Source organism: Podarcis vaucheri, assembly GCF_965113315.1.
Source record: "Podarcis vaucheri genome assembly, chromosome: 16".
NCBI lineage: Eukaryota > Metazoa > Chordata > Lepidosauria > Squamata > Lacertidae > Podarcis > Podarcis vaucheri.
In genome coordinates this window covers 31,358,217-31,375,540 of record NC_138754.1, presented here as the reverse complement: position 1 = coordinate 31,375,540, position 17,324 = coordinate 31,358,217, and the positions used below count along the sequence as shown (strand labels likewise).

Sequence of the window (17,324 nt, the reverse complement as noted above, 5' to 3'; positions counted from 1 at the left end):
AGCCTGAACTGAACTGAACTGAACTGAAGGGTTCAGCCAGCCTGCTTATATAGAGCTCTAGTACAACGCAACTGTAACAACTTTCTGTAACTATCCAATCACTGAACGTCACTTTCAATCCCTTATTTGCATATGTGGACCTGAGTGAAAACTATAGTATCCCCCTGCTGGCCCAGGGTGAGAACTTCAGTACATAACAGTTTCCCATCCCTTTCAAACTCAACCATGGTGCAGTGATTACTCTCTGCCTTGGTGTCTCAGTCAGTAGAGCAGGAGACTCTTAATCTTAGGGTTGTGGGTTCGAGCCCCATGTTGAGCAAAAGATTCCTGCGTTGCAGGGGGTTAGACTAGAAGCCCTTGTATTCCCATCCAACTCTATGATTCTATTATTCTAATGTTAAACATGGTTCACTTGAAACCAGGGTCATAACCCACTGATGAAAACAGGTCTTCCTTGTAATTTTGTTTTGCCTTGGTTTTCTCATATCTGCATCCTTCTATATACCATCAGTTGAAGGTGGGTACCCCTCTCTGTTGCAGTAGTGTGCACTGGAAGCAAGATGCGTTTAGTAAACATAAGAGGCGTTTTTTTAAAAAAACCAATCCTTTTTTGTGGATGGGGGGGATGTTCATTAAATTTCTAAGCTAATACCTTTGACAGATCTCAAGGCACTTAAAAAAATTGTGTGCGTATGTGTATTTGTGTTGGTGTTTACACACACACACAGAAGAATTCCTTAAAGGAAAGACAGAAAAAGTGAAAAGTGTGTAACCTATAAATATCTCAGCAAACTGCAGGAAGCTTCCTTGTACAAAATCAGAACACTGGTCCATCTAACAGTATTGCCCACTCTGACTGGTAGCTGCAGTCCAGGATTTCTGGCAGGAGTTTTTAACCTTGCCCTCCCTGCAGATGCCAAAGATTGAACCTATGTATTCAAAGATTTGTGGATGACACAACTTTGATGGCAGAAAGTGAGGAGGAATTAAAGAACCTCTTTAATGAGGGTGAAAGGAGAGAGTGCAAAATATGGTCTGAAGCTCAACATCAAAAAAACTAAGATCATGGCCACTGGTCCCATCACTTCCTGGCAAATATAAGGGGAAGAAATGGAGGCAGTGAGAGATTTTACTTTCTTGGGCTCCATGATCACTGCAGATGGTGACAGCAGCCACAAAATTAAAAGACGCCTGCTTCTTGGGAGAAAAGCAATGACAAACCTAGACAGCATCTTAAAAAGCAGAGACATCACCTTGCCGACAAAGGTCTGTATAGTTAAAGCTATGGTTTTCCCAGTAGTGATGTATGGAAGTGAGAGCTGGACCATCAAGAAGGCTGATCACCGAAGAATTGGTGCTTTTCAATTATGGTGCTGGAGGAGACTCTTGAGAGTCCCATGGACTGCAAGAAGATCAAACCTCTCCATTCTGAAGGAAATCAGCCCTGAGTGCTCACTGGAAGGACAGATCGTGAAACTGAAGCTCCAATACTTTGGCTACCTCATGAGAAGAGAAGACTCCCTGGAAAAGACAGTGATGTTGGGAAAGATGGAGGGCACAAGGAGAAGGGGACGACAGAGGACGAGATGGTTGGACAGTGTTCTCGAAGCTACCAGCATGAATTTGACCAAACTGTGGGAGGCAGTGGAAGACAGGAGTGCCTGGCGTGCTCTGGTCCAGGGGGTCACGAAGAGTTGGACACAACTAAATGACTAAACAACAACAACAAAGACTGGCCATAGCTCAGTCGCATCTCAATTTTATCTTGTATGCAGAAGGTCCCATGTATCTAGGGACTATCCCCTCTTTGCTGGAGTTCAGATAATACTAAGCGAGATGGCCCCAGTGGTCTGCCTCTGTGTGAGGCAAAGTTCCCATGTACCTTATCAATCCGTACGTTCCTAAGGAAGGTTTTGTGTGGTATTTTTGGCAAAGACACAGTTACATTGAAACGTTGCAAACAAGCAGTATAAGGTCTTCACGCCTGAACCTCCTGTCTCATACAAAGTGGAAGAGGACAGGACAAGGTCAGTCACAGTAAAATGTACGGCACTGTGTGCCTTTGGGAATAAACGAGAAGTGTTCAAAACCTAACCTTTATTTATCTTAAGTGCAAAATCGTTTCCCCACCCTACCTGCTTGCCTCTCCTACTGGCCTTCCTGCCTCTCCACAGCTGGCATGGCTCAGACGTGCTCAGAAATGTTGCAGAAAACCAGGAGCCGAGGTGGGAAAAGAGGGCGGAACCAGTGGTGTGTGGTGCAGTTTTTCGTAAGGGAACAGTTAGGGTCCGAGGCACCAGCTTGCGAGGGCGATTCCGGGGGAGGACGTCCTGTTGTCCCTTTCATGATCATCGCGCCTCCCTCCCTAAGATGGGCAGAGGCTTCCCAGGCTTTGGGAAGGAGCCCACCATGCTTTAATACTCTTAAGTTACCAGGAACATTTAGGGGACTAGCCCAGTCCACTGACCGCACACCACCGGGCGGCACCCGGCTGGAGGGGAGACAGCTGCCCAAGGGAGAGAGGGAGGCGCCAACTTGCAGAAAATGTTGGGGGGAGTGGCCTTCCTAAATATTTTATTGGGGAGGCCAAAGGGGCCAGCACCCCAATAGAGTTTGGTGCCTGTGATTGGTTATGTTCAGCATTATTCACGTAAACCAGGCATAGGCAAACTCCGGCCCTCCAGATGTTTGGGACTACAAATCCCATCATCTCTGACCAGTGGTCCTGTTAGCTAGGGATGGTGGGAATTGTAGTCCCAAACATCTGGAGAGCCAGAGTTTGCTTATGCCTGACGTAAACAATAGGCTCATGCTAAGCAGAAAGCAGTTTCTCCTTACTTTTTGGACCTTTAGAGACTATAAAACCTTGCTTATAAGAAAATGTGGCCCACATCTTTGCTTGAGCCGAAGCTGGCGCTAGTAAGACCCATTAAGTACCTATCAAAAGGATTTGTTTTGTTTTTTTCTGCCTGGGTTGCAAATAGTCAGCTTGGGTAAGTGGTGTGCATTCTTAAAGGAGTTAGGATTTTGGTACGGGGACCATTGTTCTCCTTCAGGTTAGAAATGTGTTTTCTTTCTTTAAGGACGTGCTTTGCCGTTTGGAGAGGAAGAGAGCGATGCGAGGTTGTCTATCATGTCTCATGTTCTTATGCCCCGTGGGTGGGAAAGCAAAGTAACAGAACAGACAAATAAATAAATGGGGTGTTGAAAGTGGCGCTCCGTGAGTCGAGGGGGGGTTGCGCAACCACATTGCAATCAGCTTAACGTCTTCCACTGGGGAAGTGCCAAAAGTTACGATAATGTTATACCAAGGCTGGATTAATTAAAAGGTAATTAGAAGGGAATAAATCGGGCGCTCGTAAAAAAAAGTTTGTCATGGGAAAAATATTTGTCTAGGATTAATTAGGTTGCAAACGAAGTGTAGCTTCAAATTGCTGAAAATTATAGCGTCCTTAATTGCAGTGCGGGCTCGATTAATTTCAGATATTGTAACAACATGATATACTACTCTTGCTGTCATTTCCCCCTCTTTTTATTGTTTTTCATTGTGTGTGTGTTTTTAAAAAAGCCTGCTCTTTCAAATGAGATTATTTCAGGAAACGTCTGCTAAAATGACTGGAAGGTGTTTAATTAAACCTGTGCTGTCTAAGGACGTTCTTAGCTAGATCTTGCTGTTGGATACATGAGGCTTTGTGCTTGCTGCTGCTGCACCCCTAATTAAGGGGGCTGGGCCGACTGATCTCTAGCTGACAGATGACTCTGCGTGGCTGAACGGGAAAGCCTCTCCAAAATAACCTTTGCAGTGGTCCTTGGCTTATCAATTTTCTGCTAGATTGCCATGGTTTATCAAGTGTGCAGGGCCCGAATGCACTTCTAAGCTGTGAACGCCAAGGGACAGATCCACCCTCAACCCTCCCCCCCCCACTTAACATTGCACATTTTTGCATTCTTTTAATTTTCTAATGAGATGAGCCATTTTCCTGTGAACTTCTTTTAGCTCCCACCCACACGGTTCTCATTTAAGGGATTAGATGTGCTTGTTTGGGGCTGATCTGGTCCCCACAAGCACCAATGGCTAGGTTGGTTCTGTGAATGAGTGGGGGTTGTGGGGGAGGCATCCTCTTCTTCAATTGTTGTTGTTGTTGCTGTTATTAGCTTTTTTTTAAAAAAAAAATGAATTTTCCAAAAAGAAGCAAACCCAAAAATTGTTATTGTCATTATTTATTATTTGTATCCTGCCTATCAGATTGGGTTGCCCCACTTATGGGAAACTGTGTATAGACTCCCAAGGGCTCCAAAATGGCGCACAGGAGCTCTCATTGCTGCCACGCTACCCCACTCAACAGCTGTTGGGTGGGAAGCTGCGGGCTCTCTATGTAAGCGCATTTCGCTCATGCGCGCTGCGGCCTGGAACATAAAACCCATGTAATTGAGGCGTCGCCTGTATAAAAACAAGGAAACTAAAATATAGCCAAAACAATACATTCTGTGCATACATTTAAGGGGAGGAAACAACTGGAGGTCAAGACCAGACCAGCGCTCAAACATTCAGCCAAATAAATCTGCATATGGAGTCCACATATCTGAGAACTTCCCATCTTCCTTATGTTTAAGGACATCTGCCATCTCATAAGCTGCCAGCTGAGTTTTGTCTTCTGTCCATTGTACATTGCGTGGGGAGGAGTGGGCAGACCTCTCCTTCCAGCATTAAGGTGCTTGAGTGTCCTTAATAACCAGTTAAATTGCCCCACTCTCAGGCTCCAGAGGAACAGTACATACTGCAGTAGTACAGTGCAAAGGGCACCCTTTTGTTAATGGGGTTTACTTGCCTGGTTTTATATCCCATGATAAAGCTTAGAGGCACCAAGCATGAAATCAGCTGAGAAGATAGAAGCTAATTTCAATGGGGAAAGTATTTTAAAAATACCCACAAAAAGCAATCAAATGTCCTTAAAGACTCAGGGACAGATTTTGCCAACTGCCTGAAAAAAGACTGAAGGTTCCAGGTGGAGTTCCATGCTTTAGGTTAGGAGTCAGGAGTGAGGGGAGCCTGTAGCCTTCAAAATGTTCCTGGACTGCGGCTGCCATCATCCCAGGCCATCAGCGATGCTGCCAGGAGCTGATGGGACTTAGGAGTTTAGTAACATCTGGAGGTCCAGAGGTTCTCCAGCTTTGCTTTGGGGGACTACCTCATCCTGGTGGTTCCATAATGAACGTGATGTAGCCACTGATAGACTTCTCCATGAATTTTGTCTAGTCTGCTTGTGAGCCATGCAAGTTAGTGGCCGGTCCCACTTCTTTGTGAAGAAGTACATTTCCCCTCCACCTGCTCTGAACCTCCCACCAGTCAATTTCATGGAGAACCCCAACTTCTCAGAGAGGGGAAACCATCCAATTGCAAGCTCAGGACCCAGCGGCTAATGCATTGTTTTTCTGCCTTGCCTGTGTTTGACTCCTGTCTGCTGGACCATTTCCCAGCTGCGGCTTGTGAAGCTATGCCTTTACATGCGTTAACATTCACATTAAATAGAGATCCATCCTTGGGAAGAAAGTGGTGCAAAATCGAGCCCTGTGCTTTTCGGAATTAAATTATTGTGGGGTTTGTTTTAGTCTTTCTTCAATTTCATCCTTGCATTTTATCAGGGAATTTATGGCTTCGTAAAGCAGAACAGCTGCATTTCTCTCTCTCTCTCTCTCTCTTCTTCCCTCGCCCCCCCCCCCAATAAGCTAATCTACAAAGTTGAACCTGTGTAGGAAAAATAAAGTCTCCTTAACTTCAGCTGTTTTTCATGCTGCATTTTAATGTTACATATTTCAAAGCATACGCCAAATGTGAAACTCAGCTATGTTTCAATCTCTCCCTTCTCCCCACTCCCACCCCCCACCACAGTTTTTTGGGGGGACATTTTCATCTTGCCGTGCTATTTGGCTGTCTTAGAAGACTTTGCTTTCAGTGCCCAAAATGTTTTACTGTGTTCGGAAAGGTCAACCAGCTGATAGCTGAAGGCAAATGTGTCAGAATGAAAGACTGAAAAAAAATTATCACTGTGACACACCGGGAGTATTAGAATGATGAATGTTTATGTTAATATATGGGGTGTACATATTGATTAATAGCACTTTTTTGTTTCACTGACTAAAATATATAAATGGCAATGAGATCCATATGCTAACTCGGTGTCCTAAAAATAATTACCATCACTCTTAGTTTTGCTCCCATGCTGAATACGTGTTTTCATATGGAAAATAGTTATAGTTGAAATTTCACAACACACAGATGGAAGCATTTGAAAGTGATCCTCAAGGCACCAGCTCAGATTCCAATTTTTCTGAAAGTCACATTTGATACAGCGTGATTTTCCTTATAGGACATTAGTTACCCAAAGTAAAATACTCTATTTTTTATTTTATTTTTTTTATTTGCCTGTTTGTGGTCAGTGAGAGAGGTGACTGAAAAAACGTAACTTGGTCTCATATCTTGCTGTTTTCAACTCACAGTTTATTTGATTCAATCAGATGTCTTAGATTAATGCAGACAATCCTCTAAACCATGGTTTAGAGGAGGCTTCCTTCAGATGTTTTGGATTACAGCTCCCATCATGCCTGACTGTTATCCATGCTGATGGAAACATCTGCAAGGCACCAAGTGAAGTAGCATCAGGCATGTGATATAGGTTCATATGTATCCTCTAGTATGTCGATTTCTTGTTTCCTTTAACCACAGTTTGCTGTGACATACTAATTAGGCAAACAATGGTTAACACTCAGCATGGTTTGGAAGCAATGCCAGGGAGTGCTAACCATGGTTTCCCCAGACTGGCCCTGGTGAAGTGGAGTGTGGCTGTAACTTTTACTCTGGTTTGCATAAATGTGTTTAATTGCTTCCTGCCCCTGGTCTTCCATATAGGGTGGAGCTGCTGATGGATGTTTAAATGAACAGAAGATATGGTCATTACAGCCTGTCTAGTGTCTTGTTTTAAAATGCAGGCTGCTGGCAGCATTTATTGTTTCCAGGCTGTTTAAAAAAATACATTTGGTCAATCAAGACAGAGGTGATGACAAGTACAGAGTAGCAGCTATTATCGTACAGACGGATGATAAAAATCGGCAATCTCTTGATGACATTCTTAATGTCTACTTAAAACTTCCAAAGGCAACAGTGTCATGTCATTTCATATGACTCTTGAACCAAGACTAGTAGTGTTTATAAAACAAAGTAATCCTTATCGCAGCATGTTTTCCAATTACAGACCTTTTAATTTTTTAATGGGCTAAGGTAACTTCACCGAGTCTCGTTTGTTGCCTAGTAGGCATCATTACCTGCAAAGGAGACAGGTGTTGGGTTAGAACAAGGGTGGGTGAACATCTGTGACCCTCTGCAAGTTATTGGACTCCAACTCCCATCAGCCCCTGCCAGCATGGGGCAACAGTCAAGGGTGATGGGAACTGGAGTCCAATAACATCCAGAGGGCCACAGGTTTCCCAGCCCTGGGCTAAAACATAGACAATATATTTGATTCTTCAAACTTTCTGGAACTAAGGAGATCTGAGTTTGGTCTGTGCCTGGAAGGGGAGACCTCCTTGAAACATGCGTACCGGAAGGGTAAGGCATAATTGTAATGCACAGAAGCTCGCAAACAAGTTCCACTGCTGTAAATAATGGTTTTTAAGAATACACATCAGTTTTGGTATGTGTGTGTGTGTCTTCTTAGGAGCCGAATCATTCCCACTGTACTGTGCCATCAGAATTGTGTGTGTGTTCATCAGGCTTAAGTTAAGAATATCATTTCCGCAGCGAGACTAATGTGGCCAACGTCCTTCGCTTATGTCAAATGCAATTTTCAAACAGTTTTGACATGTTTCTGGAGTGTGTGTGTGTTTTTTGGGGGGTGGGAATACAAGTTAGAATTTGAATTAAAAGAAGCTTGGTCAGCAGAATTCAAAGCAGAAATGTCTACAGTAGGTGTATGGTAGGATTTCTGTATTGATCATTGAAAAGATGTCTGTGGACAAACGATGCCTCTCTCGGCCTGAAAACAGAGATGAGCACTGCACCCCATATTGAATTCAGCTGGACTGAACTATCCAGGGGTCCTTTACCTTATTTTAAAATACCTTCAGAAAAATTTAGTTTACAGACATTTTTAAAATGCAATGCATTTTATGAATGATGTGGCAGATTAAAATGATGAGGCTTCATTCTTTAAAAAAAAACAAAAAAAAACAGTTCAGCAATTTTAAAACATGGGATTAATCATGTTTATCCTGCCTCTCAATTTACCAAAATACTGAATACTAGGTTACGGGTACATGCAAAAAGATGGAGGCCATAACTTTAACTCACTCTCTGGCCACTCTTGAGTGAAGGTTGCCGGACTCGGTGGTTTCTGCATTTATTTGAAAGGGTTGGCCATGTTTAGCCTGGAGAAGGGACTTTCACGGGGAGATGGGATAGAAGCCTTTGAATATCTGGCTGCCTGTAGCTGCACTAGAGCCAGTGGGTGGAAATTTCAGTTTCCTAATCTTTAGATTTCAGATAAAGATTACAAGGAACTTCCTTATGGGAAGAGCTGTTTTGACAATGGAATACGCTGCCTTGAAAGGCTTTCCCACGCTGGAGATCTTTAAACTCATTGTGAATGGCCACCTGTTTGGGGATGCTGTGGATTCTAAATCCTGCATTGAGCACTGGGTTGTAGATGACCTCCAGGATCCTGTCCAACTCAGATTGAATGGGTTGTGTACAGTTACATCCTACTTAGAGTGGACCCACTGAAATAAGAAACCTAAGCTAGTCATGGCCATTAACCAGTGGGTCTAAGTACAGTGGTATCTTGGTTCTCAAACTTAATCTGTCCCAGAACTCCGTTCCAAAACCAAAGCATTCCTAAACCAAGTTGCACTTTCCCATAGAAACTTATGCATTAATCCGTTCCAGACTTTTAAAAACAACCCCTGAAACAGCAATTTAACATGAATTTTACTATCTAACGAGGCCACTGATCCATAAAACGAAAGCAATAATCAATGTAAAGGTAAAGGTAAAGGTACCCCTGTCCGTACGGGCCAGTCTTGACAGACTCTAGGGTTGTGCGCTCATCTCACTCTATAGGCCGGGAGCCAGCGCTGTCCGCAGACACTTCCGGGTCACATGGCCAGCGTGACAAGCTGCATCTGGCGAGCCAGCGCAGCACACGGAACGCCGTTTACCTTCCCGCTGGTAAGCGGTCCCTATTTATCTACTTGCACTGGGGGGGGCTTTCGAACTGCTAGGTGGGCAGGCGCTGGGACCGAATGACAGGAGCGCACCCCGCCGCAGGGATTCGAACCGCCGACCTTTCGATCGGCAAGTCCTAGGCGCTGAGGTTTTACCCACAGCGCCACCTGCGTCCCTAATAATCAATGTACTGTACTATAAAATAAATAAGACAGTTTTGTAGATGATAAAAATTAAAATTATTTTTTTCTCTCACCTGCACCGATGATTGTCATTGTTTGGATTTCCACAGTCACACTCAGTCAATTAATCAGTAGCTGAACTGGGTTCCACACAGTCACAAAAACAAATAAAACTAAAAAGCCTCAAAAACAAAAATGCAAAATAAATAGCAAAAACAAAAGTGCCTAACTTAATCCTTTCCGGAACTCCATTTGACTTCCGAAATGTTCAAAAACCAAGGCACAGCTTCTGATTGGTGCAGGTGCCCCAGAAACAATAGCTGACAGCCACTTCAGATGTTCGGCTTCCAAAAAATATTCGAGAACCAGAATACTTACTTCCGGGTTTTCATTGTTTGAGAACCAAGGCATTTGAGAACCAAGGTACCACTGTAGAGCCATTGGAGACACCCCTATGATTCATTTGTAGCCCACCTTCCGTCATAGGATACCAGGTTTAGGATTCTCAGGCAGTGGCGTAGCGTGGGGGGTGCAGGGGGGGCCGGCTGCACCTGGCGCAACATCTGGGGGGGGGGCGCTCGCACCCGCAGCTCTCTGCCCCTACCTGGCTCACTCACTCTCTCTCGTTGCAGTGCTGGCTGTGCGAATCCGATCTGAGCCGCTGGGTCGCCGCCCACTGTGGAGGGGGTGGGTGCCAGGCGTGCGGTGCGGAGAGAGAGCAAAGGACTATCTGGGGGAGGGACAGTGCAGCGGCCGCCCAGCGCAGCGCTGAGCGCGGGAGAGAACCACACCAGACCAGACCAGGCAGCAGCAAGAAGAAGCTGGCGGCGGCGGCAGGTTAGGGGTTAGGGGGCGCAAATTACTTGCCTTGCCCCGGGTGCTGACAACCCACGCTACGCCACTGTTCTCAGGCACCCATCCAGCCACTGGCCGAATCTGGACCTACTGACTATTCAGCAAAGCTGCTGTACCATATGCCTTCAGATTGTGGCAAGGAGCTCCCCCCCCCCCATTAGATGGCTAAGAGGAAAATGGATTCCACCTGCTTAAAATCGGGTGTGCCATGGAGCTCACTGGGTGGCCTTGGGCCACTCTCAGCCTCTGAGGCCCCCAACCTATAGGGTTGTTGTAAGGATAAGGTGGGAAGGAAGGAAGCCATGTATCTCACCTTGAGCTCCTTTGAGGAAAGGCAAGATACAAACATAATAGATAAATAAATGTCCCTCTGGAATTTTGAAAGCAGGCACATTTTTGCATCCAGTAACACAAGTTGGAGCAGGGAAGAAAAAAAATCTAATTGTCAGACCTTGGTTGCTGTTCTTTGAATCCCAGACCAACCCAGAAACTACCATTTGTTATTGTATTTATGGAATTCCAAAGCTGTCATTTTGCCATGCAATCACAAAAGAAGTTTCCTAATTCATGTATATGTATATGTGTGTGTGTGTGTGTGTGTGTGTGTGTGTGTGTATGCAAATGTTAGCAAGATTATCTTTGGGCGGGTGGGGGTCAGACCAGAAAAAAGAACAACTTGGAAAAAAACCACCACATTAACTGTTTCCCACAGGAAAAATTCCAGCAGAATTCAGCAACTCTCCTGCTCCCACTCCTGTCACTTGCATTTCCATCGCACATTCAAGCAAAAACAAAATTGCTGGTAAAATATCGTGCGATCCCCTCCGTCTTGGCTGCTTCCAGCCCAATAATCCCGACATCTAGAGCCAAGACCCAAAAGTATGATTTTTCTAATCACTTTTAGAATAGTCATGAGATGGTGCCCAAGGAAAAACAAACAAACCGATTGTCAGGTATACCAGAAATAAATCTCTCCAAGGTACATCTGGCAAACCAATTGGGAGGACTCAAACCAGCAGGTGTGCAGCCATAATTATGGCCGCAAAAGTATTTGAAACATCCAGGTGTGCTACTGATCAAATATATGAAATCCCTGTTATTCTCTGGAAATTCCAAGCCCACCAGGTGCCCCTCCTTACAAAGGAAAGCAAGATTAAAGAATTAGCAGGCTGATCTTCAAAGTGCTGGCACAACACACACACACACACAATCCCTTTACTTCCCCCTCTTTTATAGTGCAATCCTATACCCATCTACTCAAAAATAAGACCTATTGAGTTCAATAGGGCTTACTGCCAGGTTAAGTGGACACAGGATTGTGTGTAAACATGGTTGTTTCTCAACAGATACGGAACGGATTGTCTCAAGGAATCCACAAAAGTGGGTGGAGAAGGGAGGAGAAGGACAGCTCCAGATATCTCCAGCCTTCTGGAGCAAGTCTTATTAAACCTAACCTCACTTCTGTTCAGGTCTTTGCGCTCTCTGAATGGTCCTTGTCTTTGAATTTTTCTTCCTCCTGAAATTGGTTCCGCTGGTATGCAGACCGTTTCTGAAGACTCTTCGCTTAGACTCTTCTTTTCCTTTCCGTTTATCTTGCAAGAGCTTTTTAAAGTCAATATCCCCATCCCTATGTATTTTAGACAATGGCATGGTTTGATTGCCATTCTGCAGCACGTACAGTGGTACCTCGGCTTACATACGCTTCAGGTTACATAAGCTTCAGGTTACAGACTCCGCTAACCCAGAAATAGTGCTTCAGGTTAAGAACTTTGCTTCAGGATGAGAACAGAAATAGTGCTCCGGCGGTGCGGCGCCAGCAGGAGGCCCCATTAGCTAAAGTGGTGCTTCAGGTTAAGAACAGTTTCAGGTTAAGTACGGACCTCCGGAACGAATTAAGTACTTAAACCGAGGTACCACTGTACTCCCAAGTACGTGTGTGTGTAGGTTTGTAGCCTAAAGCACCTATTTCCCCCCACCTCACCCAACTCCCCTGCTTTTTTTGCCATTTTTCAAGTTACGCAAACCATTTCTAGCAGAATGGGAATGAAGAATGGGTCGTTTTGAGGCACAGATGTTGAGCATTAAGGAGAACAGTCATTAAACAGCACCAGTGTGACATTTGAGGTTCTTGGTTTTGCAGTAATCCTTTTCTGTGCAAATGTTGGGTGTTTAGTTAGCCCATTATCTTAAAAAAAGGGGGGGGGAGGTTTTAGCTTACTTTCAGTCTGCCTGATGGAGAGGTTCAGTGCCACCAGAAAAATGACGTGTTCCTACACTATCAGAGCCTTAAAAGCTACTCAGTAGGTAGTGCTTTGCCAGTTTTGTATATCCAGAACTTGCATGACTCTTTAAAGAAGATGGAGGGCCATTTACTGGCTGGTTCTTGTTTAAAAGACAGGAGGATTGTGGGAAGCTAGATTTCTTGCATTAGGACTTTCCTATACAGTGGTGCCTCGCAAGACGAAATTAATCTGTTCCTCGAGTCTCTTCGTCTAGCGGTTTTTTCGTCTTGCGAAGCAACCCTATTAGCAACTTAGCGGTTTAGCGGCTATTAGCGGTTTAGCGGCTATTAGAGGATTAGCGGCTAAAAGGCTATTAGCGGCTTAGCGGCTTAGTAAAAGGGGGGAGCGGGGAAAAATCGGAACACTCGCAAGACGTTTTCGTCTTGCAAAGCAAGCCCATAGGGAAAATCGTCTTGCGAAGAAGCTCAAAAACGGAAAACCCTTTCGTCTAGCGGGTTTTCCGCCTTGCGAGGCATTCGTCTTGCGGGGCACCACTGTATTTAGTGGGAACATTCTGCATGAGAACAGGGAGGTGTTCCTTGCGCAGGTCTGGGGCCATCCTTGTTGCATTTCCAGAAGGATGCGACTACAATCATAAAAACAAGTGCGTCCTGAAAATATACACCTCAAGTGTTAAAAGCCAAGCTACAGAGGTAAACCTTCAGCATTCACCAGAAGCTGTATAAAGTGGTACCTGGGGTTAAGAACTTAATTCGTTCCAGAGGTCAGTTCTTAACTTAAAACTGTTCTTAACCTGAGGTACCACTTTAGCTAATGGGGCCTCCTGCTGCCGCGATTTCTGTTCTTATCCTGAAGCAAAGTTCTTAACCCGAGGTACTATTTCTGGGTTAGCGGAGTCTGTAACCTGAAGCGTATGTAACCCGAAATACCACTGTGCAAGGGATCTCCAACCAGTAGATCCCTGGGTGATCCTGGTAGATCACGGGATCCTTATTGTGTACAAAAATTTACTGGGGGGAAAGCTAAAAATCTGTGCAATCCTCCTAAGAAAAGCTCAACAACTCTGGGCAATCCATCCCCCCACCCCACGCACGCTCCTGCTCCTTCCAGTGACAATGGGTAGATCAATGCTAGTTTTTTCATACTGGGAGTATACATGCCTGCTGCATACTGAAGGTGCCAGATACAAATACAGTGGTACCTCGGGTTAAGTACTTAATTAGTTCCGGAGGTCCGTACTTAACCTGAAACTGTTCTTAACGTGAAGCACCCTTTTAGCTAATGGGGCCTCCTGCTGCCACTGTGCCGCCAGAGCACGATTTCTGTTCTCATCCTGAAGCAAAGTTCTTAACCCGAGGTACTATTTCTGGGTTAGCGGAGTCTGTAACCTGAAGCGCATGTAACCCGAGGTACCACTGTACAGTGGTATCTCGGGTTACGTACTTAATTAGTTCCGGAGGTCCGTTCTTAACCTGAAACTGTTCTTAACGTGAAGCACCACTTTAGCTAATGGTGTCTCCTGCTGCGACCGCGCCACCGGAGAACAATTTGTGTACTCATCCTGAAGCAAAGTTCTTAACCCGAGGTACTATTTCTGGGTTAGCGGAGTCTGTAACCTGAAGCGTCTGTAACCTGAAACGTATGTAACCCGAGGTACCACTGTATGCGGGGAGCAGAGGCTCCAAGTTGCATGCGACATTGGGGGGGGGAGGCTTGTCGCATGCATGTGTTGGGAGGAGACCACGAGGCCCGGGGAGGCCCTCTGCCACTGTGGGGAGCCCCAGCAAAGACCTCTGCTGGCTGGGTAGTCTTGACAGAGCCCGGCCCCTCAAGATTACAGATGCTCAGCCTCATCCCCACATACGTTGTGGGGGCTGAGCTGTCCTCAACCCGATAGAGTTGGTGCCAGTGGCAGGGAGGGAGTTCAACAGCTATGGGACTGCCGCAGAAAATAACTAAATAGAAATTCAGTCCATCTCACCACAGTTAGGAAGTCTGTGGCCCGTTGACCTGTCGATGGGAAACTTTGAGTCCTCTGCTGCCGTTCTCGGCTTACCTTTATCTTTAAACCAAACTTGGCCAGACAGCACATCACGTTGAGGGCTTCTTCCAGCAAAAGGCTGTCATCTGTGAGTTAAAGCACATGGCGCCCAGAATTCAGTTGCCCAGAGCCTAATCCTGCCAAGGCTTGAAATGTACACCATTTCCTGGTGCGTATATGGTGTGTGCCCTGTTTCACGCAGGGGCAGAGACTGGCTTCTGAACAACAAGGGGAAGGATGCAAATAAAATGAAACAATGGAAAACAAGGCTTTCACCACACACCTTAGCTCATTGCATCAGTAAGAGCTCTCTGGCGAGAAAAAGGAAATTCAGCTTTATTTATGAATGGATTTGGCGTATGTTTGAGATTAACTCCCCTCTCCTGCCCTTCCCTGGTGCTGTGTGTCTAAGAATCTTCCATGATGTTCTCCCTGTAGGGACATGCAATTGGAGTTCCAGCTTCATGCCAGCTTAATAACCCTCCCCAGATTCACACACACAAACCTTCCTTCTGTCAGCAAAACACTTGTGTGTCAGTAATTAGAAGTGTGAAAAAGAAAAAGAAAAACCTGGTATTAAATCCTTCCTCGTAATTCCAGATAGCCTCTGGGGTGACTCTCTTCTCCATTCTGCCTCCGTCTTTCTCCTGTAAAACTTCAGAGCTGTGCATTTTTGGCTTCAAGGACAACACCCTTTTGGGTGTGTTTTTGCAAAGTTGCCGTCTTTCGAGTCAACAGAGCGCTGCATGCACGTGCCCCTGTTTTGAAGGTGTTCGCGAGGGTAGTGACGCGACTGTGGAAGATAAAAGGACTTTAAATCACAACATGGTTCTTTTTGCAAAGGCATCATAATAGAGAGAAAGTTTGCTATAGGCATTGAGGGAAACAACCTTGTTCAAATGGTGTCGTTTTGTGCAGGTCATTTTGGACCTGGAAGAAGAAGAGTTTGGATTTTATATCCTGCTTTATCACTACCTGAAGGAGTCTCAAAGCGGCTAACATTCTCCTTTCCCTTCCTCCCCCACAACAAACACTCTGTTAAGTGTGTGGGGCTGAGAGACTTCAGAGAAGTGTGACTGGCCCAAGGTCACCCAGCAGCTGCATGTGGAGGAGCGGAGACGCGAACCTGGTTCCCCAGATTACGAGTCTATCACTCTTAACCACTGCACCACACTGGCTCTCCAGTGGGAAGAGGGAGTAATGGTCACTTCACCAACGCACGTGGGGGCCAGGAGCGAAACCCCCGCACAGAATGGTCGCCGCCTGTATATAAAAATAATACAATACAGTACCTTTGTTCTCAAACTTAATCCGTTCCTTCCAGTAGCACCTTAGAGACCAACTAAGTTTGTTATTGGTATGAGCTTTTGTGTGCATGCACACGTCTTCAGATAACAAACTTAGTTGGTCTCTAAGGTGCTACTGGAAGGAATTTTTGTTTGTTTGTTTTGACAATGGCAGACCAACACGGCTACCCTACCTGTAACGTAATCCGTTCCGGAAGTTTGTTCCAAAACCAAAGCACGTTTTCCCATAGAAAGTAATGCAGAGCGGATTAATCCATTCCAGACTTTTAAAAACAACCCCTAAAACAGCATGAATTTTACTATTGATCCATGAAATGAAAGCAATAAACAATGTACTGTACTATAAAATAAATAAAACAGTATTGTAGATGGGGAAAAAATAAAATTAATTTTTTTCTTACCTGTGCTAATTATAGTCATTGTTTGGATGGGGGGCTTTTATCCATTTCTGCAGTCACAATCAGTCAGTCAGTAGCTGAACTGGGATCCACACAGTCACAAAAACAAATTAAGCAAAAAAGCCTCATACAATAAATAGCAAAACAAATAGCAAAAACAAAAGCACCAAATATAAACTCCAAATATCACCTCAGAACACTGCAATCGGAAACAGAAGGCATGAATTACAATGGGGGCACACAAATTAACAACGCAACAGGAAACACAAAACGGAGCATGTTCGGCTTCTGAAAAATGTTCGAAAACCGGAACACCTACTTCCAGTTTTGCAGTGTTTGGGTTCCAAGTTGTTTGTGAACTAAGCTGTTCAAAATCCAAGGTACCACTGTACAGATTCCGCATCCCAAACTAAACTGCTACTACTAAAAACAGCAACAATAATAATTCCATATTTTAAGTGACATAATGGAGCGACAATACATATCTCAGAGCAATGTACCGAAGTAAAATAAATAAGAAACCACAAAAGCAAATAATTCTGTAATTCTATGACATCTTACACGAAACGCATCAAGATACAGCATCAAGCTGCCAGGTTTTATGCCGCATAAAAACCCCTGACAGAAATCGATCTTTTCCTTCAAATGTAACTCAATGCAGCAATGAAATGACGAAAGAAAGAGAAAAATCCAAACTCTAAACAAGGATTTGGGATGAAAATCACCTTAATTTCCCATGACACACTAAAGTCGTGATCCTAAGCATGCTTATCTTCAAATAAATCCTGCCGCAATCAGTGAGACTTGCCTCTCGGTCGACATGTTTCTGTTGGGTTGAAAGTTTTGTTGGTGCGATACGGTTCTTTTTGGGGATACTTGATTGCAACTGGCAGAGAGAGAAAAGGATCCCTTTGCCACTTTCTTCTTTTTTTAATGAAGTCTCCATCTCAGGAAACATTAAAAACAAACTCTTTTGACAGATTCGTAGTAGTTGACATCCATCATGATGATATCTCCTACCTTTTTTTTTTAGGAAAGCAGTATACAGGAAATAAAACACATGATGCTATGGGTTTGTTTT

General features: G+C 44.6%; 1 protein-coding gene and 1 long non-coding RNA gene across 5 annotated transcripts in view; one reads left to right on the top strand and one right to left on the bottom strand.

Moving 5' to 3' along the window:
* GNB1L (G protein subunit beta 1 like) overlaps positions 1 to 17,324 on the top strand; it is an 84,514-nt gene that overhangs the window by 27,646 nt on the left and 39,544 nt on the right. The window lies entirely within an intron of this gene.
* LOC309521221 lies at positions 7,610 to 17,252 on the bottom strand. The gene is made up of 3 exons (XR_014214578.1): positions 16,969 to 17,252; positions 15,109 to 15,331; positions 7,610 to 7,862 (listed from the first exon to the last, which is right to left on the bottom strand). It is a non-coding gene; the product is annotated as an uncharacterized lncRNA (long non-coding RNA).